The sequence below is a fragment of the Carcharhinus amblyrhynchos genome, chromosome 10 (genome assembly GCF_965287045.1).
Source record: "Carcharhinus amblyrhynchos chromosome 10, sCarAmb.v2.hapA, whole genome shotgun sequence".
Classification (NCBI taxonomy): Eukaryota; Metazoa; Chordata; class Chondrichthyes; order Carcharhiniformes; family Carcharhinidae; genus Carcharhinus; species Carcharhinus amblyrhynchos.
Genome location: NC_137333.1, coordinates 53135399 through 53159361, shown reverse-complemented (window position 1 = coordinate 53159361; position 23963 = coordinate 53135399). Strand labels below are relative to the sequence as shown.

At 43.0% G+C, this 23963-nt stretch overlaps 1 protein-coding gene across 8 annotated transcripts in view; it reads right to left on the bottom strand.

Annotated features, from left to right (window-relative positions):
* Positions 1–23963, bottom strand: part of dlg2 (discs, large homolog 2 (Drosophila)) — a 941559-nt gene that overhangs the window by 774175 nt on the left and 143421 nt on the right. The gene's annotated exons all lie outside the window — the stretch shown is intronic.

Genomic DNA, 23963 nt, shown 5'->3' with positions numbered 1-23963 from the left:
TCTTTTTAACCTATGTTTAATGCTCTCTCCACTCACATTGTCTGTACCTTTAAGACCTGATTAGCTGTAAAGGCTCACATTTCAATCATTGTTCATGTAAATTAAGTTTCTGTCTTTACATGCCCTGTTTGTGATCAAAACTCCCATCCACCTGACGAAGGAACAGCCAGTTCTGAAAGCTAGTGGTGTTTGCTACAAATGAACTTGTTGGACTTTAACTTGGTGTTGTAAGACTTCTTACTTTGTTTAGAAGGCTAATGTTCCATTTAATTTTGTAAATACTTTCTCAATGTTTACACGGTCAGGTTTCTCTATTTCTGCACCTCTTTAAAATTGAACCAATTTGTTTATTATTTTCTTATGATATAAATACTATGGTAATAAGAACAGGTCAGTTACTCTGCAGCAAGTAACTCAACCCGACGCCCCAGATCCTGTCCACAATCTACAAGGCACAAGTCAGGAGTGTGATGAAATGTTCCCACCTTGCCTGGATGAGTGCAGCTCCAACTGTAGTTTTGAGTAGCATCAAGATAAATAAAATACCGGGACCGATTACTGTGGGAGGCCAGGGAAGAGATTGCACAACCTCTGGCGATGATCTTTGCGTCGTCGATGGAGACGGGAGAGGTTCCAGAGGATTGGAGGATTGCGAATGTGGTTCCTATATTCAAGAAAGGGAATAGGGATAGCCCAGGAAATTACCGACCAGTGAGTCTAACCTCAGTGGTTGGTAAGTTGATGGAGAAGATTCTGAGTGACAGGATTTAAGAACATTTAGAGAGTAGTATGCTCAATAGTAGTCAGCACGGCTTTGTCAAAGGCAGATCGTGCCTTACGAGCCTGGTTGAGTTCTTTGAAAATGTGACTAAATACATTGATGAAGGGCAGTAGATGTGATTTATATTGACTTCAGCAAGGCATTCAATAAAGTCCCCCATGCAAGACTTCTTGAGAAAGCGAGAGGGCATGGGATTCAAGGAGGTGTTGCCTTGTGGATCCAGAACTGGCTTGCCTGCAGAAGGCAGAGGGTGGTTGTAGATGGGTCTTTTTCTGCATGGAGGTCGGTCACCAGCAGAGTGCCTCAGGGATCTGTTCTGGGACCCTTGCTGTTTGTAGCTTTCATAAATGACCTGGGTAAGGAAGTGGAGGGATGGGTTGGTAAGTTTGCTGACGACACAAAGGTTGGTTGTGTTGTAGATAGTTTGGAGGGATGTTGGAATCATAGAACCCTACCAGTGCAGAAAGAGGCCCTTCGGCCCATCGAGTCTGCACCAAACACAATCTTACCCAGGCCCTACCTCCATATCATACCCACTAATCCCTCTAACCTATGCATCCCTGGACACTAACGGGCAATTTCTTAGCATGGCCAATCAACCTAACCCGCACATCTTTGGACTGTGGGAGGAAACCTGAGTACCTGGAGGAAACCCACGCAGACACGAGGAGAATGTGCAAACTCCACAGAGGCAGTGACCCAAGCCGGGAATCGAACCCAGGACCCTGGAGCTGTGAAGCAGCAGGGCTAACCACTGTGCTACCGTGCTGCCCCACCATGTCAGAGGTTGCAGCGTGACATAGATAGGATGCAAGGCTGGGCGGAGAAGTGGCAGATGGACTACAACCCGGATAAATGTGTAGTGGTCCATTTTGGCAGGTCAAATGGGATGAAGGAGTATAATATCAAGGGTAAGACTTTTAGCAGTGTAGAGGATCAGAAGGACCTTGGGGTCCGGGTCCATAGGACTCTTAAATCGGCCTCGCAGGTAGAGGATGTGGTTAAGAAGGTGTATGGTGTACTGGCCTTCATCAATCGAGGGATTAAGTTTAGGAGTCGGGAGATAATGTTGCAGCTTTATAAGACCCTAGTCAGACCTCTGTTGGAATACTGTGCTCAGTTCTGGTCACCTCATTACAGGAAAGATGTGGAAGCTCTTGAAAGAGTGCAGAGGAGATTTACAAGGATGTTGCCTGGATTGGGTGGCATGCCTTATGAGGATAGGTTGAGGGAGCTCTGTCTTTTCTCCTTAAGAGGATGAGAGGTGACCTGATAGAAGTGTTCAAGATGTTGAGAAGTATAGATCGGATGGATTCTCAGAGGCTTTTCCAAGGGTTGGAATGGTTGCTACAAGAGGACACAGGTTTAAAAGGTGCTGGGGAGTAGGTACAGAGGAGATATCAGAGGTATGTTTTTCACTCAGAGGGTGGTGGGTGAGTGGAATCGGCTACCGTGGAAGCAAATTCGATAGGGACTTTCAAAAGACTTCTGGATGAGTACATGGAACTTAATAGAATTGAGTGTTATAGGTAAGCCTAGTAGGTATTGATATTATCAGTGCAACTTGTGGGCCGAAGGGCCTGTTTGTGTAGTTTTTCTATGTTCTTCTATATTCTAACAGTACTCAAGAAGCTTGACGCCATCCAGAACAAATCAGCCTGTTTGATTGGCACTCCTTCCACAAACATTCACTCCCTCCACCACTGACGCACAATAGCAGCAGTGTGGACCACCTACAAAATACACTGCAGGAACCTTCAAGGCCCCTTAAACACATCTTCCAAACACCTAGAAGGACAATGGCAGCAGATACATGCAGCACTCCAACCTGGAAGTTCCTCTCAAAGCCACTCATCATCCTGACTTGGAAATATATTGCTGTTCCTTTACTGTCACTGGGTCAAATTCCAGGAACTCCCTCCTTGACAGCACTGTGGGTGTACCTATGCTGCATGGATGGCAGCAGTTCAAGAAGGCAGCTCACCACCACTTTCCAAATAGCAATTTGGGATGGGGAATAAATGCTGACCTAGCCAATAAACTCCACATGCCTTGAATGAATAAAAAAAATTCTAACAAAATGAATAATTTCTCACTTTTCGCTATTATAGTATATCATGGGCTCTATTTTACCATTTTGATTCTAAGTGCTGGGCGAACTTGAGACTGGGGCTGTTTCAGGTCTGACTTTTAGACCTGTTCTCAGGCGTCCCCATATGCGCTCTGCCTGAAAAAGTTTCAGCAATTCCGAATCACGTGGCACAAGCCTGTGGGTGGGGCTCAACACACCCAAACTCCAATCGGTGCCTCTACCTGCACATGCACAAAAAAAGACAGAATGCTGCTCCCCTGGATAATGCCTCCCCCTGGCCTCCACAGACATTGAGCCACCCCCACAACATTACTTGACCCCCTTATCTCCCCACACCCCTGCCACCCAGACCAATCGTGGGCCCTGCCACCCAGACCAAACATGGGCCCCTCCCCCCTTCCCACCCCATCAATCTCAGGCAGAGTGGCAGCAGACCCCACATCCCCCAACTGATCTCAGGCAGTGTGCCAGCAGACCCCCTCTTCTCCTCCCCAATGATCTCAGGATCCCCACTACATCGATCTCAGCCAGAGAGCCATCAACAGTTACATAAGAACATAAGAAATAGGAGCAGGAGTAGGCCATCCAGCCCTTCGAGCCTGCCCCGCCATTCAATAAGATCATGGCTGATCTGTCGCTGCTCAGTTCCACTTTCCCGCCCTCTCCCCATAACCCTTAATCCCCTCTCCTATCAAAAACCCATCAACCCGCGTCTTAAAAATATTTACCTCCTCATTAACCTTCATTGATGGAGAGCCCAAATCAGACTTATATGGACGGTGTCTGTTTCGTACCAATTCCAGATGTACGAACACGGCGGTAAAGGGACAAGTGCTGGTTAAGCTAGGTGTGCAACCCATTAAGCCAATTTAAATGCACGCAAATCCATTTAAATTGCTGTCACGCCCATTTCGGGCATGGTCCCAATCGTGGCCATTTTCCAGGCCTTGGTAAAGGGGGAAGCGGCATGGAGGCAGGTGCGTATCGTGCTACTTAACTCATGCCTGACTTTATCAAGTTTTGGTACCCAAAAACGGGTGCCATGCGCTATTAAAATTAGGCCCTGTGTGTCTACCAATTTCACCAGTCTATGTCACCTTGAAACTGTTATTATACTTCTCTACTTACAACACGTCTGAGTTAAATAGGCTGTATCTAACTGTTCTAGTGCAAGGTATCACAACGAGGAAGCCCTGAATCACAACAGTGATTTATTGAAGGAAAAATAAAACTGTATACAAACAAGCTCAATGCAGATACAGGTCTAGTTCCACTGACTCCCAGTCGCACATTAAAGGTTCCCTCCAACCAGAGTTTAGATGTTTCAGTAAGATCAGCGAAGATGCTAAAGAGGGGGAGGTGTGGCATTGTTAGTCTGGGAGAGTATTACAGTAGCAGAAAGGACATTTGATGAAAACTCGTCAACTGAGGTAGAATGGGCTGAGGTTAGAAACAAGAAAGGTCACCCTGTTGGGACTTTTCTATAGGCCTCCGAAAAGTTCCAAAGATGTAGTGGAAAGGATTGCAAAGATGATTCTGGATAAGAGCGAAAGTCAACCGCACAACCTCAAACAGACTACTGTCCACAGCAAACTACCCAGCCTTCAGGAGAACAGTGACCACGGCACTACACAACCCTGTCACAGCAACTTCTGAGAGACGTGCCGAATCATCGACATGGATGCCATCACCTCACGTGAGAACACCATCCACCAGGCACACGGTACATACTCTTGCAACTTGGCCAACATTGTCTACCTGATACGCTGCAGGAAAGGATGTCCTGAGTCGTGGTACATTGAGGAGACCATGCAGACACTACGACAATGGATGAATGAACACCGCTCAACAGTCACCAGGCAAGACTGTTCTTTTCCTGTTGGGGAACACTTCAGCCGTCACGAGCATTTGGCCCTGATCTTTGGGTAAGCGTTCTCCAAGGCAGCCTTCATGACACACGACAGTGCAGAGTCGTTTAGCAGAGACTGATAGCCATGTTCTGCACACGAGGACAACCTCAACTGGGATCCTGGGTTCATGTCACACTATCTGTAACCCCCACAACTTGCCTGGACTTGCAAAATTTCACTAACTTTCCTGTCTGGAAACAATACACATCTTTTTAACCTGTGCTTAATGCTCTCTCCACTCACATTGTCTGTATCTTTAAGACTTGATTAGCTGTAAAGACTCACATTCCAATCATTATTCATTCAAATTGAGTTTGTGTCTTTATATGCCCTATTGGTGATCAGGACTCCCCCCCACCTGACGAAGGAACAGCCAGTTCCAAAAGCTAGTGGAGTTTGCTAAATAAACCTTTTGGACTTTAACCTGGTGTTATGAGACTGCTTACTAAGAGCAAAAGTAACAGGATAGTTGTTATGAGAGATTTTAACTTTATAAATGTTGACTGGAAAAGCTATAGTTCGAGTACTTTAAATGGGTCAGTTTTTGTCCAATGTGTGCAGGAAGGTTTCCTGACACAGTATGTAGATAGGCCAACAAGAAGTGAGGCCACATTGTATTTGGTACTGGGTAATGATTTAGCCAGGTGTTAGATTTGGAGGTAGGTGAACACTTTGGTGATAGTGACCACAATTCAGTTACATTTACATTAGCGATGGAAGAGGATAGGTATATACTGCAGGGCAAGAGTTATAGCTGGGAGGAAGGAAATTATGATGCGATTAGGTGAGATTTAGGATGCATAGGACGTGGAAGGAAACTGCAGGAGATGGGCACAATTGAAACATGCAGTTTGTTCAAGGAACAGCTACTGCGTGTCCTTGATAAGTATGTACCTGTCAGACAGGGAGGGAACCGTGGTTTACTAAAGAAGTTGAATCGCTTGTGAAGAGGAAGAAGGAGACTTATGTCGAGATGAGGCGTGAAGGCTCATTTAGGGTGCTTGAGAGTTACAAGTTAGCTCTCTCTTTAAGTCCTTCCTGGCTAAGAGTCAGGAGGGGACACGAGAAGTCTTTGGCAGGTAGGATCAAGGAAAACCCTAAAGTTTTCTATATGTATGTCAGGAATAAAAGAATGACTAGGGTAAGATTAGAGCCAGTCAAGGACAGTAATGAGAAGTCGTGCCTGGAGTCCGAAGAGATAGGAGAGGTGCTAAATGAATATTTTTTGTCAGTATTCACATAGGAAAAAGACAATGTTGTCGAGGAGAATACTGAGATACAGGCTATTAGACTAGACGGGATTGAGGTTCATAAGGAGGAGGTGTTAGCAATTCTGGAAAGTATGAAAATAGATAAGTCCCCGGGCCAGATGGGATTTATCCTAGGATTCTCTGGGAGGCTCGGGATTGCAGAGCCTTTGGTTTTGACCTATAGGTTGTCATTGTCTACAGGAATAGTGTCAGAAGACTGGAGGATAGCAAATGTCGTCCCCTTGTTCAAGGAGGGGAGCAGAGACAACCCTGGTAATTACTGACCAGTGAGCCCGACTTTTGTTGTGGGCAAAGTTTTGGAAAGGATTATAAGAGATAGGATTTATCATCATCTAGAAAGGAATAATTTGATTAGAGATAGTCAACACGGTTTTGTGAAGGATAGGTCATGCCTCACAAACCTTATTGAGTTCTTTGAGAAGGTGACCTAAGAGGTGGATGGGGGAAAGTATTTGATGTGGTGTACATGGATTTCAGTAAAGCATTTGATAAGATTCCCCACGGTAAGCTATTGCAGAAGATACGGAGGCATGGGATGGAGGGTGATTTAACGGTTTGGATCAGAAATTGGCTAGGTGCGAGAAGACAAAGGGTGGTGGTTGATGGGAAATGTTCATCCTGGAGTTCAGTTACTAGTGGTGCACCACAGGATGTGTTTAGGAGCGACTACTGTTCGTCATTTTTATAAATGATCTGGATGAGGGCATAGAAGTATGGGTTAGTAAATGTGCGGATGTCGGTGGAGTTGTGGACAGTGCACAAGGATGTTGCAGGTTACAGAAAGACATAGATAAGCTGCAAAGCTGGGATGAGAGGTGGTAAATGGAGTTTAATGCAGAAAAGTGTGAAGTGATTTACTTTGGAAGGAGTAACAGGAATACAGAGTACTGGGCTAATGATAAGTTACTTGGTAGTGTGGATGAGCAGAGAGATCGCGGTGTCCATGTGCATAGATCCCTGAAAGTTGGCACCCAGGTTGATAGAGTTGTTAAGAAAGCTTACGGCGTGTTAGCTTTTTAAAATCGGTAGAGGGATTGAGTTTAGGATCCATGAGGTCATGTTGCAGCTGTCCAAAACTCTGGCGCAGCCGCACTTGTACAGTTCTGGTCGCCACATTATGGGCAGGATGTGGAAACATTGGAAAGGGTGCAAAGAAGATTTACTAGGATGTTGCTTGGTATGGTGGGAAGGTCTTATGAGGAAAGGCTGAGGGACTTGAAGCTGTTTTCATTAGAGAGGTAGTGGTTAAGAGGTGACTTAATAGAGGCATATAAGATGATCAGAGGTTTAGATAGGGTGGACAGCGTGAACCTTTTTCCTCGATGGAGATGGCTAGCATGAGGGGACATAGTTTTAAATTGAGGGGTGATAGATATAGGACAGATGTCAGAAGTAGGTTCTTTACTAAGAGCGTGGAATGCCCTGCTGCAACAGCAGTGGATTTGCCAACATTAAGGCCATTTAAATGGTCATTGGATAAACAATTGCATGACATTGGAATAGTGCAAGTTAGATGAGCTTTAGATTGGTTTCACAGATCCGGTCAACATCAAGGCCCAAAGGGCCTGTACCGTGCTGTAATGTTCTATGTAACCAGGGCCTGCACCCTAACACTTGCTGGATGCAGGTTCACACACTTCCCCCTGATAGACCCCAGGAGGCTCTTGTGATACGAGTCACTATAGAATTGAGCTTGGAATGGAGACCTTACAAACATAGGATGGGATTTCACACAACTTCCCTGCCCGCCCACCCCACCCCCTAACCTCTTCACCCATCCGCCCCACCCCCCCTCCCCCCCCAGCATATTTTCCATTGGTGAAAACAAGATCTTCTGCTCCCACTGCTGTCAGCAGAATTTGAGCACCCTGCCGGGGATTACCATCTGCAGGACTGGGAAATCCTGCAAATGGGAAGGCCCAGACAATTACAGCCATAGTTTTATTTGCAACTTCTTTCCCCTAATCTTGTAAGTACATTGCTCCAAACTATAAGATCTGCTGGAACTTCCGAACTCCCCAGTCATCGACTAGGGGAGTGCAGAATCTTGCAAAGACCGGCGACCACAAATGAACCATTTATTTAGGTAAGCAACCATGTACAGAGAGTGATATAAAGGCTTTCACACTCCACAATCCCAGACTCTGAACTGGTAAGGAAAGCCTGGGATCAGCTCCAGGATTTGCATGCTCCAGGCCCAACTAGCTGAATGGCTCACATGACCTCAGAGTTTGCTAAAGAGGCGCACTACCACATCCTTCCCCCTTTAAGTTCCCAATTAACACATCAATAACAGTTGAACTGTTTACAATACTAAGCAAAAAAAAAATGGATTTCAAACACAGTCTCTTATAAGACAAGTCGGTCCAAACCTTCCTGATCCTTTGGGAGTGTTGTTATTCACTAACACGTGTTCTGGCAGCAGTGGGTTGACCCTCAACTTGCAAAGATGTATTAGTTAAGATAATTTCTCCAGTTTTCTTTGGAACATTACTTGACTATTCCTTGGAATAGCTTGTTACTGCATTATATTCATCCGGAGCAGTGTCACTGACAGGCATTAACCAGTGGCATGATTAGAACCACTCTGAAAACTGCACAGACTTGATAATGGCTAATTCTTCCAGCTGCTTGGGTTCAGACATAGCCTTCTTACAAAAGGCATAGGGCACAGGTCAGGTTCTGTTAAACTTTGGTGTGGCCTCAACATCCATGTAAACTTTTGCCTTTGGGCCTGTATCTTGCCTAACTCATCTTGGAACACCTGGCATTTTTCTAAGCCATCATGGAAGTTTCCCCCATCATTGATTTTAAAGATTTCTAGCCAATTTAATCTAACATGGTGAAGCCAATCAGCCCATCATACTTGGCCCTTGGCCCTCTACTATTAGATGCAGGAGAGCTGACTGATGCTGGTAGTTTAAGGATGTTGTTGCTGTTCCTAGAATCCTTAAAGCTTCCTCAGTCACTAGCCTGGACATCACGCTTTTTAACTTTACAGGCTCAACCCCTCTCTGTAAATAACAATATGTTTGTTCCCCTACAACTGTAGTGGAGGCACCTGTGTCCATCTCCACCCTGAGAGTAACTGGGCACAGAGTTGCATTTCAATGCTGATTGGCACTTCAAAGAATTTACATTCTTTAAAACAGAATCTTGAAAGTTACAACTTTCATTCTTTTTCAGTGACTCAGTCTTCCCTCTGCTGACTGTTATTTGTATTACAGATACATGACAATGAACTGGGAAATTCAGGAAGACTTCCTCGTTGGCCAGCATTACTCTGTTAGAAATATTGTGGCAAAATGCTGGCAGCTCCATGGATTTTCTGAACACAGAAGGAATTGTAAAATAGAGTTTAATAGGATGACTTTCTTGGGTTGTGCACTGAAATAGGACAACTACAGACTAATAACTGACAAGAAAAATATCTGCTAATTTGGATGACATAGGAATGCAAAATTAAGATGCATCAAATTGAAACCAGTCATTCAGCTCGACTGATCCATGGCGGTATTTATGCGCCACTTGACCCTCCTCCTATCTTTCCTGATCTAAATCTATTATTGTCAACTTCTATTCCCTTCTCACTCGTATGCTTGCCTATCTTCCTTTTAAATGTATCTGTATTATTTGCTTCAACCATTTCTGATGGTAGCAAGTTCCATATTCCACTCTTTGGGGAAAAAGCTTCTGATGAATTCTCTTGGATTTCTTGGTGACAAGCTTATATTCCTGGGCTCAGGTTATGCTTTCTCCCCACAAGTTTAAAGTTTATGAAGTTTATTTATTAGTGTCACAAGTAGACTTATATTAACACTGCAATGAAGTTACTGTGAAAATCCCTTAGTCGCCACACTCCAGTGCCTGTTCAGGTACTCTGAGGGAGAATTTAGCATGGCCAATTCACCTAACCCGCACATCTTTGGACTGTGGGAGGAAACCGATGCACTTGGCGGAAATCCATGCAGACACGGGGAGAACATGCAGACTCCACACAAAAAGTGACCCAAGCCAGGAATTGGATCTGTGTCACTGGCACCATGAGAGAGTGGTGCTAACAAGTGGAAACATTCTTCTGTATCCACTCTATCCAAACCTTTCATAATTTTGAAGACATCCATTAGGTCACATCTCAGCCTTCTTTTTTTGAAGAGGGAAGAGATCTATCTGCTCCTCCTTTCCTGAGATGTATACCCATGCATTTCTGGTTTCATCCTTGTAAATCTTCTCCACAGTATCTACATATTCTTTACAATATGGCAACCAAAAATGCACACAGTATTTAAGCCTTGTCTAACCAAGGCTCAAAACAAGCTAAATATCACTTCTTTACTTTTTAATTCTATCCCTCGATTAATGAAGGCTGGTGTGTGGTTGCTTTTTTATGACCATATTAACTTGCGGTGGCGCCTTTAGCAATTGATGTATATGAACTCCAAGATTCATTTGTTCTTCCATTCTGTAATTTACATTTTTCTCATCTCAACTTGATATTGGTATCTCTTATACCGTGGCATGCCGTTCTCTTGTGCACGATAATGCACTGTAAAATAATAGGTGATCGAATAACATGGGCATTCTGTTACACTTACAAATAGGTCCTCAAAACTTCTATTTTCATCATTTTTAATAAAGTCCACTAATTTTACTAGTTAAAAATTGAATTTTTTAAAATTTGCAACTCCCATTGTAACAAAAGCAAAACACATTCAAAATATTTTATTCCTCCCCAGCCTCCTTCAAGTATCAAACTTAACAAAGAAAAATAAATACGCAAAAGATGAGTGGCAGGTCAGAATATAAAGAACAGCAGAGAATGACTAAAACGTTAATCAGGAGAAATAAATTAGAGCAGTGGTTTTCAACCTTATTCCTGGCGACCCATTTTTAACAAAATGGCCACTGACCAGGCAAGTTTTTCACAATAACTTCATTGCAGTGTTAATGTAAGCCTACTTGTGACACTAATAAATAAACTTTAAACTAACTTTAAGCTTCAGTCCAGTACTACTGTTGCAATCTAGACAGGAGTTACTGTACATTTCAAAATACATCTTTTCATTTCATAAAGTGCACATAATTGTGTGCCTGATTTTATCAAAAATTAAATGGGCGCAAAATCATGGTAAATTCAGACATCGGGCCTGCAACGCAATCTGTACCCAAAACCGAGCAGATCGCGGCTTTACCGACACTCGATTTGGGCGTGGATCCTGTCCACTCCCCAAATGGGCGGCCCGACAATTTAAATCAACTTAATGAACCGCACACCCAACTCTACCGCCAAACCCTACTTTACCGTCTTCAGATCTGTGCTGTCATCAACCTGCAGGGGAGCCTCCGGAGCCCATCCCTGCTGTGCAGGGGAGCCTCCAGAGCCCATCCTCCTCGAACACCCTTCAGAGACCCCCCTCTAAACACCCCAGCAGACACCCCCCCCACCCCGCGACTGGACCCGCCTGGGAGGCAGGCCCCCCCCTCAGCAGAGCACGAATCTACCTTGATTGCTGCTCTCCCTTCTGACCTGCACTGGATGTGGGGATGCCAGCGTTGGACTGGGGTAAGTACAGTAAGAAGTCTCATAACACCAGGTTAAAGTCCTGTTGGAGTTTAACCTGGTATTGTGAGACTTCTTACTGCACTGTTTGGAGAGCCTGCAGCATCTTCCTAGCAAGTGGATTTCTGTGTTTTTTTTGGGGGGGGGGGGGGGGGGGATGGACTTGGAATCTCAAACCTCCTGGGGGGTTGGTTTGATTGCAGTGGGAGGCTGCCTCCCAAGGCGGATGGATCGCAGTGGGGTGGGGGAGGGGGCGTTCTGCCTCCCAGTGGGGTCTAATCGCGGCTCATCCTCCACCAACAACAACACCCCCTCCCCCTGGCTCTCTCTGCTGTTTTTTGTCTTTCACACCCGAGCGCGCTGTTTCAGATTTTTTTTTCAAACTACACACGCACAGTTCAGAGCTCCGATCGTTCCAGCAGCGCAGACTGGACCATGGCCAGCAAAAAGCAGATAGGCGCGTTGGAACAAGGATTCTGGGCTCGGATCCGTTTTACATCCGGATCCAGCCCTTAGCCGCCGATTGGTAAAATCTGGCCCTGTATCAGGCTATACTAAGCTTTTCCTACTCATGCTGGATATGTCATCATCTGAGTCAAGAGATCTTCATTGTCATACCGCTTTCTACAAAATGCATGCTATAAACAGAACACCCCTCTTTCCTTTTGAGCAGGATCATCTCACAATATTTTTAATGCATCTTGCGATGAATTGAATGCATCCCGTGATGTTTTGAACAGGGCAATAGAACATCTCCCCATTTTTGATCAGAATCACATAACATCCTGCATTTCTGTAAAAGGATATCCAGCAACCCATTTTCAATGGATTATAACGCATGGGTTGTGATCCCCACTTTGAATAACCCTGAATTAGAAAATGAGGAGGCAGCAAGCTAGAAATGTCAAAACACAGAGCAAGTGTTTCTGTAGGTATTTAGACTAGAAAAGTGCAAGTAAAATGAATGTTGGTCCACTAGAAAGAGTGGGGAATTCATGGTAAATAATAAAGAAATGGCAGATGAAATGAATAGATATTTTGCTTCTGCATTCAGTATAGAGGATACAAGAAACATTTCAGGAATAGTTGTAAATTGGGAAGTGAAGGAAGAAATTAATTTGGTGAAATTACAAATATTAGGGAAGCAGAATTGAGAAAACTGATGCATCTGCAGTTAACATGTCTCCAGATCCTGATGGACTTCATCTTAGGGTCTTAAAAGAGGTGGCTGATGAAGCAGTAGAGTTGGTGTTAATTTTCCAAAAGTCATTAGATTAATTAGGCAAAAAACAAGAAATTATAGGCAAGTTAGCTCGACATCTGTCATGGGTAGATGTCAGATTCAATCATTAAATAACTTTTAGATGGGCATTTAGATAAGCTCAAGGTAATTGGCAAGAATCAGCATGGTTTCAAGAAAGGAAAATCATGCCTAACCACTTTACTAGAGTTCTTTGAAGGAGTAACATGTGCCATGGAGGGGAGATTATAGACATACTGTAATTGGATTTCCAGAAAGCATTTGATAAGGTGCCACACCAAAGGTTACTGCAAAGAATAAAAACTCATGGCATAGCCTGGATTGAAAATTGGCTGGCTTGCAGAATACACAGTGTATGCAAAAATGTTTTTTTTTCTGATTGGCAGCATGTGACACATGGAGTCCAGCTGGAGTCTGTGCTAGGCCTCAACTTTTTAGAATTTAAATCAATGACTTAGTTGAGGGGAGTGAAGACAGTAAATAAATTTGCAGATAACCCAAAGATAGGTGTTGTGAAGGCATACAACGGGGATGTTACAGCCTCGCTCGAGCAAGATCAGAAATTCCCACCCAAGGTCAATGGACATTTTTGTTGTCTGCCCCTTGCCTGCTTTGATTCCATGGCAGGTGGGGTGGTAGAATTCCAGCAGTAGAGTTTATAGATAGATATAGATAGGTTAAGTGAGTGGGCGAAAACTTGGCAAATGGAGTATAATGTGGGAAAGTGTGAAGTTGTTCTCTTTGGCAGGAAGGATAAAAAAAGAGTATTACTTAAATGGAGAACGATTGCCAAATGCCAAGACGCAGAGGGATTTAGGTGTTCTTGTGCATGAGTCACAAAAGTATGAAGGCACGGCATTTAATCAAGATGGCTAATGGAATGTTATCCTTTAATAAAGATAAAAACAGACAAAAAAGCTTCTACAAGTATATAAAAGAGAAGAGTAGCTAAAGTTGACATTGATCCCTTAGAGGGTTGGAATGGGGAATTAATAATGGGGATTAAGGAAATTACAGAAACTTTGAGCAGGTATGTTGTATTTGTCTTCACAGTAAAATGCACAAAAGGTTTCCCAAGAATAGTAGAAAAGCATGGTGGAAGGGAGGATGGAACATAAAATAGTATGTCACTGGAAAAGAAGTACTCAGAAGATTAAATAGGAAATCTGTAAAAGGAACACTACTACACAAAAAAGGAGGGAGACAGGAAGCAGAAAACTGTAAGCCAGTTAGTCTAATGTCATTGGGAAAAATTGGAGACTCTTATTTGAAACATGCAGAGTCAACACGGCTTTCTGAAAGTCAGCATAGTTTTGTGTTTGACAAATTTATTAAAGTTCATTGATAATGTAATTAACAGGGTGGATAAAAAGGAACCACTAGATGTAATATATTTGGATTTCCAAAAAACATTTGCCAAGATGCCATATAAAAGGTTACTGCAGAAGAGAAGAGCTTCTGGCACTGGAGGTAATGTATTAGCATGGATAGAAGATTAGGTATCTGGCTAAGATCAAGTGTAGTATTGGCATGCTGCACTTGGTTGAAGTCATTAGGTTACATTTCGGCTTCTTTTGAAGCAATTTTTTAAAGCGGCGTCTCGGCCTTTTGGCTAAGGTGCAAATTAGATCAAGCCCTGGAGGAGGAGTTATACCTGCTCCAATCAGCTTGGATCATGTAAATCAAGCCCAAGACAGGAGGTGAGAGCCCTGTCTTGGCAGCTTGGATCAGGAATGTCCCAACTTGTTGGGACTCTGAATTGGCTTTAATTTGACTTGATTGGATTGGAATAAAGTAAACAATAAAAAAATTCTCAAAGAAGGGTAATTTTTAGTTTGGCAAACTGTAACTTGTGGAGTTTCACAGGAATCAATGCTAGGGTCTCAACTACTTAAAATCTGTATTAATGATATCGATGAAGAGGTCAACTGTATTGCAGCAAAACATGCTGATGATACAAAGGTAGGAAGAAAATTAAGTTATGAGGAGAATACAAAGAGTCTGCTTAGATAAGTGAGTGGGCAAAAAATTGACAGATGGAGTGGGAAAATGTGAGGATGTCTATTTTAGCAGGAAAAATAGAAAAGCAGATTATTATTTAAATTGAAAGAGAATGCAGAATGCTGCAGTACACAGGGATCTGGGTGTCCTTTTACATGAATCACAAGAAGTTAGCATGCAGGCACAGCAAGTAATTAGGGAAGCAAATGGAATATTGACCTTTACTGCAAGGGGGCTAAGAACATAAGAAATAGGAGCAGGAGTAGGCCATCTAGCCCTTCGAGCCTGCCCCACCATTCAGTAAGATCATGGCTGATCTGAAGTGAATCAGTTCCACTTTCCCGCTTTCTCCCCATAACCCTTAATTCCCTTGTCTATCAGAAATCTATCCACCCGTGACTTAAATATATTCAATGAGGTAGCCTTCACCACTTCAATGGGCAGAGAATTCCAGAGATTCACCACCCTTTGAGTGAAGAAGTTCCTCCTCAACTCCGTTCTAAACTGCACCCCCCCCCCCCCTTATTTTGAGGCTATGCCCTCTAGTTCTGCTATCCTTTCTAAGCGGGAAGAATCTCTCTACCTCTACCCTATCTAGCCCCTTCATTATCTTATCTAGCCCCTTCATTATCTTATAGAAATCCAATAAATTTGTTAAACGACTTCCCCTTTACGAATCTATGCTGCATCTGCTTGATCAAACCTTTCTATGTGTCTTGATATTTCTTCTTTGATGATGGATTCTAGCATTTTTCCAACTACAGATGTTAAGCTAACCGGCCTATAATTCCCTGCCTTTGGTCTGCTACCTTTTTTTTTAAAAACAGTGGTGTAACGTTAGCTGTTTTCCAATCTTCCGGCACTTCCCCAGAGTCCAGCGAATTTTGATTAATAATTACTAAGGCATCCGCTATTACTTCTGCCATTTCTTTCAGAACCCTGTGATGCATTCCATCCGGTCCTGGGGACTTGTGTACCTCAGTCCCGTTAGTCTATCAAGCACTACCTCGCTAGTGACAGTAATTGCATTAAGGACCTCATCTCCTACCATCCTTCTGTCTTTAATATTCGGCAAGCTATTTGTGTCCTCCTCCATGAAGGCCGACACAAAAAATTTATTTAAAGTCTCAGCCATTTCCTCGTTACCCACTGCTAAATCCCCCCTCTCGTCCTCCAAGGGTCCAACATTCACTCTAGCCAGTCTCCTCCTCTTTCCGTATTTGTAAAAACTTTTACTATCTTTTTTATATTTAGAGCTAGTTTAGCTTCATACTCCATCTTTCCTTTATTGCTTTCTTAGTCATTCTTTGTTGTTTTTTTAAAATCTTTCCCAATCTTCTAATTGCCCACTATTTTTAGCCATTCTGAACGCGTCGGCTTTTAATTTAATACTCTCCTTTATTTCCTTTGATAACCACGGCTGGTTATCCCTTTTCTTACAGTCCTTCTTTACCATCGGAATATATTTCTGCTGAGTACCAATAAAGATCTCCTTAAAAATCCTCCATTGTTCCTCAACTGTCCTACCAACAAATCTGCGCCCCCAATCTACATTCGCCAATTATGCCCTCAACTTATCATACTCCCCTCTATTCAAACAGAGGGCACACGTTTGGGGAAGAGGCTGGGATAGAGATGTCTTGCTGCAATTCTACAGGGCATTAGTGAAGACCACTCGGAGTACTGCGTATAGTCCCTTACTTAAGAAGAGATACACTTGCATTGGAAGCTGTTCAGAGAAGGTTCACTAAGCAGATTCTTGGGATAAAGGGGTTGTTTTAGAGAGAATGTTGGAGTTTAGAAGGCTGAGACTGATATTAAAACATATAAAATTCTGAAGGGGCCTGACAGGAGAGATCTTGAGAGGATGTTTGTTCTTGTGAGGGAATCTAGAACTCGACAAAAGTTTAAAAGGATCAGCCATTTAAGATGGAATGAGGAGGAATTTCCTCTAAGTTCCCAATGCATATGTGCTTCAACACTCTCAGTTGTCACAATCATTCAATTCCCTTGCATATTTCCATGAATAATGGGGTACTCTCTCAATACACAGCTATTCAGGTCAGTTAGGAACTCTCACACTGAAGCCAAGGAATTCAAGCAACACACAATGGCCACAGATCCAAGCCTTGCACCAAAGACTGTCACAGGCTGATCCAAGCCACTATCGAACAGTGAATGGGTCTACTCAAGACAAGGCTACATCACCAGATTGTTGCAGAGGAGTTCTGCAATATGACCCAGAAAGGATCTCCAAAATCATTGTCACTTGCTGTACTCTTCACAAACTCACACAGCAAATAGGGAGGTCCTCTGTCCAGAGGAGATTCACCAATAGCAACATCCGATTGTTGCAACAGATGCCAAAGCTTTAATGATACATTCTCTTATTATTTTGCCTTATTATTGGACCAACAGGCCAATCTCTCCCTATGTTGAGATCCGTCCTGGGTTGCACACTTTGCAACTTCACTCAAACTCACACCGGCAATGCCAATGTGGTCATTAAACTATTTCTGATGCTGGACACAGCTGAGTTACTAGGCTGCACTGCTACCTCCATCTGGGCTTTCTTGATCAGGCAGGAGCGTAAGTCAGTTGAGAACACGAGCTAATGCCACTCCCATAGGAAGGCAATGATGAACTATGGGGCCATTTTCTGTCTGGCCTGTGCCATTCACCTGCTAACAGCTTCTTGCTTTGTTTTCTTCACTTAAAGCTGCAGACACTGGAGATGCAGGACGCTGTTGTGGCCAACGATGAAAGTTGATCATAGAATCCCTACAGTGCGGGAGGTGGCCATTTGGTCCATCAAGTCTGCACCAATCACAATCCCACCCAGGCCCTATCCCCATAACCCCATACATTTACCCTAGCTAGTCCCCCTGATATTAAGGGGCAATTTTGCATGGCCAATCCACATAACCTGCACATCTTTGGACTGCGGAGAGAAACCAGAACACCCGGAGGAAACCCATACAGAAACAGGGAGAACATGCAAACTCCACACAGTGGCCAGAGGCCAGGAATCAAACCTGGATCCCTGGTGCTGTGAGGCAGCAGTGCTAACCACTGTGCCACCTATCTTCTTGTTTAATTTCTTCTGGCTTGGAGCTGAAGGCTGGTGCTGAGCTACATAGTGGGTTCTCTTAACTGCAGGCACAAATCAGCCAACTTATTCACTCCGCATGATATCATGTTGAAGGCACTGGATACTGCAAAGGCAACGGGCCATGACATTCCAGCAACAGTACTGAAGACTTGTTCCAGAACTAACCACACATCCCCCCAACTGTCCAGCCAAGCTGTCCCAATAGAGCTACAACATTTTAATCTACCCAACAATGTAAAAAAGTTATCCAGGTTCGTCCTATCCAGGAAAAGCAGGGTAAATCCAACCCTGCCAATTACCACCCCATCAGTCTGCTTTTGATCGTTAGCAAAGTGATGGAAGTGGTGGTGAACCATGCTATCAAGCAATACTTACTCAGCTCAATGACACTCAGTTTGAGTTCTGCCAGGGCCACTCAGGTCATGATCTCATCACAGCCTTGGTCCAAGGCACTATTTGACTACATGTGGCATCAAGGAACCCTAGCAAACTGAGGTCAAAGAGAAGGTGGAAACTCTCCACTGGTTAGGGTCATAACTAGTATAAAAGGAAGATGGTTGTGGTTGTTGGACATCAATCACCTCAATCTCAGGACATTCCTGCAGGAGTTCCTCAGCCCAACCATCTTCAGCTGCTTCAATGACCATCTGTCATAAAGTCAAAAGTGAGAATGTTCACTGATGATTGCACATTGCTTAGCACCATTCATGATTCCTCATACCTTGAAACAGTCCACGTCCACATGCAACAAGACTTGGACAATATTCAGGAGCCTTTTGAACTACGGTAATAAATGATGAGTAATATTTACACCACACCAGTACCAGACAATGGCAATCTCCAACAAGAGAGCATCTAACCATCTCCCCTTGATGTACGATGGCATCATCATTGCTGACTTTCCCACTATCAACATCCATGAGTTTACCACTGACCAGAAACTGAACTGGACCAGCAATATAAATACTGTTGCTACATCATGGGGTCACAAATGCTGATTCCCCACCATCAACATACTGGGGATTATCACTGACTGAACTGGACCAGCCATATAAATGCTGATTGTTACAACATCAGGTGAGAGGCTGGGAATTCTGTGACAATAACTAGACTCCTGAGTCCCCAAAACCTGCTCAAGAGAAAGGTCAAGAATGTGATTAAACTCCCTCTATCCCCCTGGATGAACACAGCTTCAACAACCCTGAAAAAATTTTACATCATTCAGGGGAAAGCAGTCCATTTGATTGGTACTCTATCCACCATCTTAAACACTCACTGCCTCTACTACCATTGTACAGTGTGTACCATGCAGCAACTCACCAGGATCCCTCTGTAGCACTTTCCAAACCTGCAACCTCTGCCAACTAGGAAAACATGGGCAGCAATACATGGGAACACCATCACCTTCAAGTTCCCCTCCAAGCCACATCACCACTTGATTAGAAACTATACTGCTTTCCTTTCACTGTTGGTAGGTCAAACTCCTAGAACTCCTTTCCTAACAGCACTGTGGGTGTTCCTACACTGGAGATGCAGGATGCTGTCATGGCCAATGATGAATGTAGATATTCCTGTTCAATTTTTTCTGGCTTGGAGCTGAAGGCTGGTGTTCTGAGCTCCATGGTGGGTTCTCTGGGGCAGTACAGTGGCACAGTTCTTAGCACTGCTGTCTCACAGTGCCAGTGACCCGGGTTCAATTTGGCCTCAGGTGACTGTGTGGAGTTTGCACGTTCTCCGTGTCTGCATAGGTTTCTTCCGGGTGCTCTCGTTTCCTCCCAACTCCAAGGATATGCAGGTTAGGTGGATTGGCCATGTTAAATTTCCCCTTCTTGTACAAAGATGTGTAGGTTAGGTGGATTGGTCATAATAAATTGCCTCTTAGTGTCAAGGGGATTAGCAAGGTAAATACATGGTGTTGCAGGGATAGGACCTGTGTGGGATTGTTGTTGGTACAGACTCAATGGGCTGAGTGGCCTCCTTCTGCACTGTAGAGTTTCTATGACCACGTAGGTTGCAATAGTTCAGGGGGGCAGCTCATCACCGCCTTCTCAAGGAGAAATAGGGATGGACAATAAATGCTGGCCTGGCTAGTGACTCCCACATCTCATGACAGAATAACAAAACCTTGGAATCACTGCAAGGTCTGCCTTCCAGGGCGCCTCCACTACTTGAATGGTCTGGTCCTATGCATCTACTTCATTAATTGGCCAGCTACTTCCAACCCAGCAGCAATGCCACTTATTTCCATGCCCCCTATTTCCATGCCCCCTCAAGGACTAACATTGTTGATGTTAAATTCCCCCTATTAAAAGAAGGAAATAATAAATTTGCATTCACATGGTGCCTTTCAGGTTCTTGAGTTATTTCAAATTGCTTCATAGACAATGAAGTACGTTTAAACTTTAGCATTATTGCAATGTAAAGAAAGTGATCAATAATTCCACGCAAGTTCCAACAATGACCAGTTACAAACACATCAAATCTTATGAACAGTTAATTTGTTTTTTTAAGTGAGCAATAAATTTTGGTCAGGACACTTGGACAGCTCTCATGTATTTGTATTGTATCATAGGTTTTTTTATACTTACCTATCCTCATAATGAAGTATTTCAGCTGCACTTGTGCTAGTCACAGTATGTCTGCTGCACATACATCTATCAAACAGTCAGGAATACCTGCTTTTCAAGTTTTAAAGAAGTCGGAGCATGAATGTGTAAACGTATCATTTCACTCAGCTGCATACATGTCAAATCTTCCGCCACAAGTTTTCCAAACTGTTCAAGGGGTTGCTATCAGTGAGTTTCAATATGTGTCATATCTGACTGCTGTTTGGATTCCATCTGTCAATCTTAAATGCTAAATTTATTTACATACACAAACTAATATCTTTTCCGAAAATTTTACCAACTATGGTAGCTTTTCAGTCTTACCAACTTCCCTGAAGTTTTGCGCCAAATGTTTTGATTCGAACAGTCCAAGTGAAATACCCCAAAATTTTATCAAGGCTTCAATGATTTGAATAACTAATCTGTTAACATGTAGAATCACAGAATCCTACTTGCAGGGAGGGACCATTCGACCTATGAGGTCTGCACCAACTTTGAAAGAGCATCCCACCTAGGCCCTCCCCTGTGTTCTATTCCCCATAAACCCATGCACTTACCATGGTCAATCCACCTGGCTTACACATCTTTGGATTGTGGGAGGAAACCCACACAGACATGGGGAGTATATGCAAGCTCCACAGTCACCCAAAGTTGGAACTGAACCCGGGTTTTTGGCGCCGAGAGGTAGCAGTGCTAACCTTTGTGCCACCATGCCGCTTATTGTGCTGTTACATGAACAAATCAATTGCTTGCGTTTGAATGGTTTGCCTCGACTCCAATCAGAAGCTTTTGGCACAGAGACCAATTCAAATTGTCCTTGCAACATCTGTAACATGTTAGGTGTAATTCTGAATATACTTCCAAAAGCAAAAAAAGCTAGGGCAATATCTAAGGTGGCTCAGATTTTCCAAGGATGTGGCTATGGAGCTGTACCACCTCTTTCAGACTGACCTGGCGCCTCACAACACAGTGAGATCATTCACATTGGCTGTGAAAGCCATCATCATGTTCATTTCATTTATTATGACCAAATTAAGAGAACCACAACCAAGCTAAAATGAACAAAAATGCATTTGGCCTGCCTTTGATCCCTGGACAAACACTATGCTGTCTAACTGCTCAGCCAACTTAAAGGCCTGAATGAACACAAACCTTCCCAAATTAATGTAGAGAATGGATGTAGTCTTATCAATGAGTCTGTCAGAAACTGTGTCTACTAACTCCATCTGCCTCCCTGGTTAATTGTTCAAACTGAACTTTGGTGTCCAGTTAGACCCAGAGCTTGAAACCCCACAGTGGCACAATGGTTGGCACTGCTGTCTCAGTACCAAGCACCCAGATTCAATTCCAGCCTCAGGTCACTGTCTGTGTGGAGTTTGCACATTCGCTCCGTGTCTGCACGGGTTTCCTCCGGGTGCTCCACTTTCTTCCCACAGTCCAAAGGTGTGCAGGTTAGGTTGACTGGCTATGCTAAATTGACCCTAGTATCAGGGGATTAGCAGGGTAAATATGTGGGGTCATGGGAATAAAGCCTGGGTGGGATTGTGGAGGGAGCAGATTCAATGGGCCGAACGGTCTTCTTCCACACTGAAGTGATTCTATGTGATTCTATGATCAAAAGCTATTGCCAAAACTACATATCTCCACCACTACAAATCACTCACACCTGCATTCTTACCCACACAAGCTGCAGCAGCTGTGGATGAGACAGAAACTGTGGCTGCAAAGAATAAGAATTCGGGTGGGAGTGGAAGCACCGGAGGGCACAGGGGATTCCAGAGACTGCCATTAAGAATGGAAGGGATTATGAATGGATGTATTTATATAGATAAAGTTTTGAAAATATCTGTCAACATTTTGATTGATGTGAGATTACTATTTTACTGTGAATGTATTATCAATCACTTGGCTATCACAGCTATATTCTATTTCTCCAGCTTGGGTGGCATTAGTACAAAAATGCTCGGTTTGTAATATGAAATAGTCTCATCTTTTTTCTGGATAGAAACTTGGTAGCTCATCCACAGATAGGTTGCTCCAAAATGTGTAGTTGGTATATGTCACACGCTCTTTTTTTAAGGAAATACTTCTAACCTTCCATGTTATTATCATAGCAGACTATTTCTAGTTTATTGGCATAACCTTTATCAAAAACTATTTATTTAATCCAATTTATACATGAGAACACAGTTTTGTTATTGGAAATCAGTAGTTTCATCGAAATCAAGACCAGAAGATTGCTGTCAAACTCCTTAGGGATTAGCATATATTGCCTTTAGTGGTCATTTTTATGCTTTGGGCCATAGTTGCCTCAGTGTGCCATTTTAAGACAGCTCTCTCAAGCCTGTAACAGAAACTCTGGACCAGTAAGTCAGCTTGATTAAGACCGATTCTTGCAGGTACAAGGATCATCACTGTAATTATTGTAGTGAAATTACCATGCCAGTAATATAACCTGCAGCTAATTATAGAAAAATTACATATCCATTATACATCGCATTCTGAAAATTTGGAAAGAATACAAAATAGCAATTTAGTTAAAGATTTCTGAATGGATCCCAAGAGAAAAAGTGGAATTGTTTATAATTAATAATTTACTAATTTTAAGTAGCTGTAAATTTGAATTCACCTTTTGGTATCTCTCCAGACTGATTGTATAATAACTCAATATGCAGGTCTAATATTTTAGATTTGGTCATCCTTGGTGTCAGCAACAGGGCATTTTATGGATGTCAGATATATATGGTGATATCACTATCCCTAACCAGAAAGAGATGATTGGAAATTGAATTATCACACCTGAGACAACATTGCTGTAGGTGACCAGGATTGATTTTACATAGTGTCTGTAATTATCATCTATTCTTTGTATTATGCTGAAAAATCATCCTACTTTTATCAGGAGATGGTGCTGTAAGTTTAGGTCTTGAATTGTTTGCTGTAGCTGAGGGAGACTCTTTTTAAATGGTTTCTGCAGACTGTTCAAACTCATGTGCTGTTTAAATAAACATAGTTTGACTGAGTAAATAGACTTCATTTGCTGTAAAATAGTCTGATGAGTGTTTTAAGAGAAGTACCACCATGCCTCCAAATCATTCACTAACATAGTTGCATCAATAGACATTCTGGTGAATATCAATTGTCACTGCCCTCATGGGAGTCCCCTACCTAGCTCTCCCAATTATGTGTTGACATTCACACAAAGGAACTTATTTATCACTATTATTAGCCACTTTGTCAGTAAATCTGTAGTAAATTACTAGGAAATTCAATGCCCATTAAGTATGATAATAAATATTTTACTAGCAAGACTTTGAGACTTTGGAAATGCCACAAAATTAGGATTTTTATCCATTAGGTATTTACGTC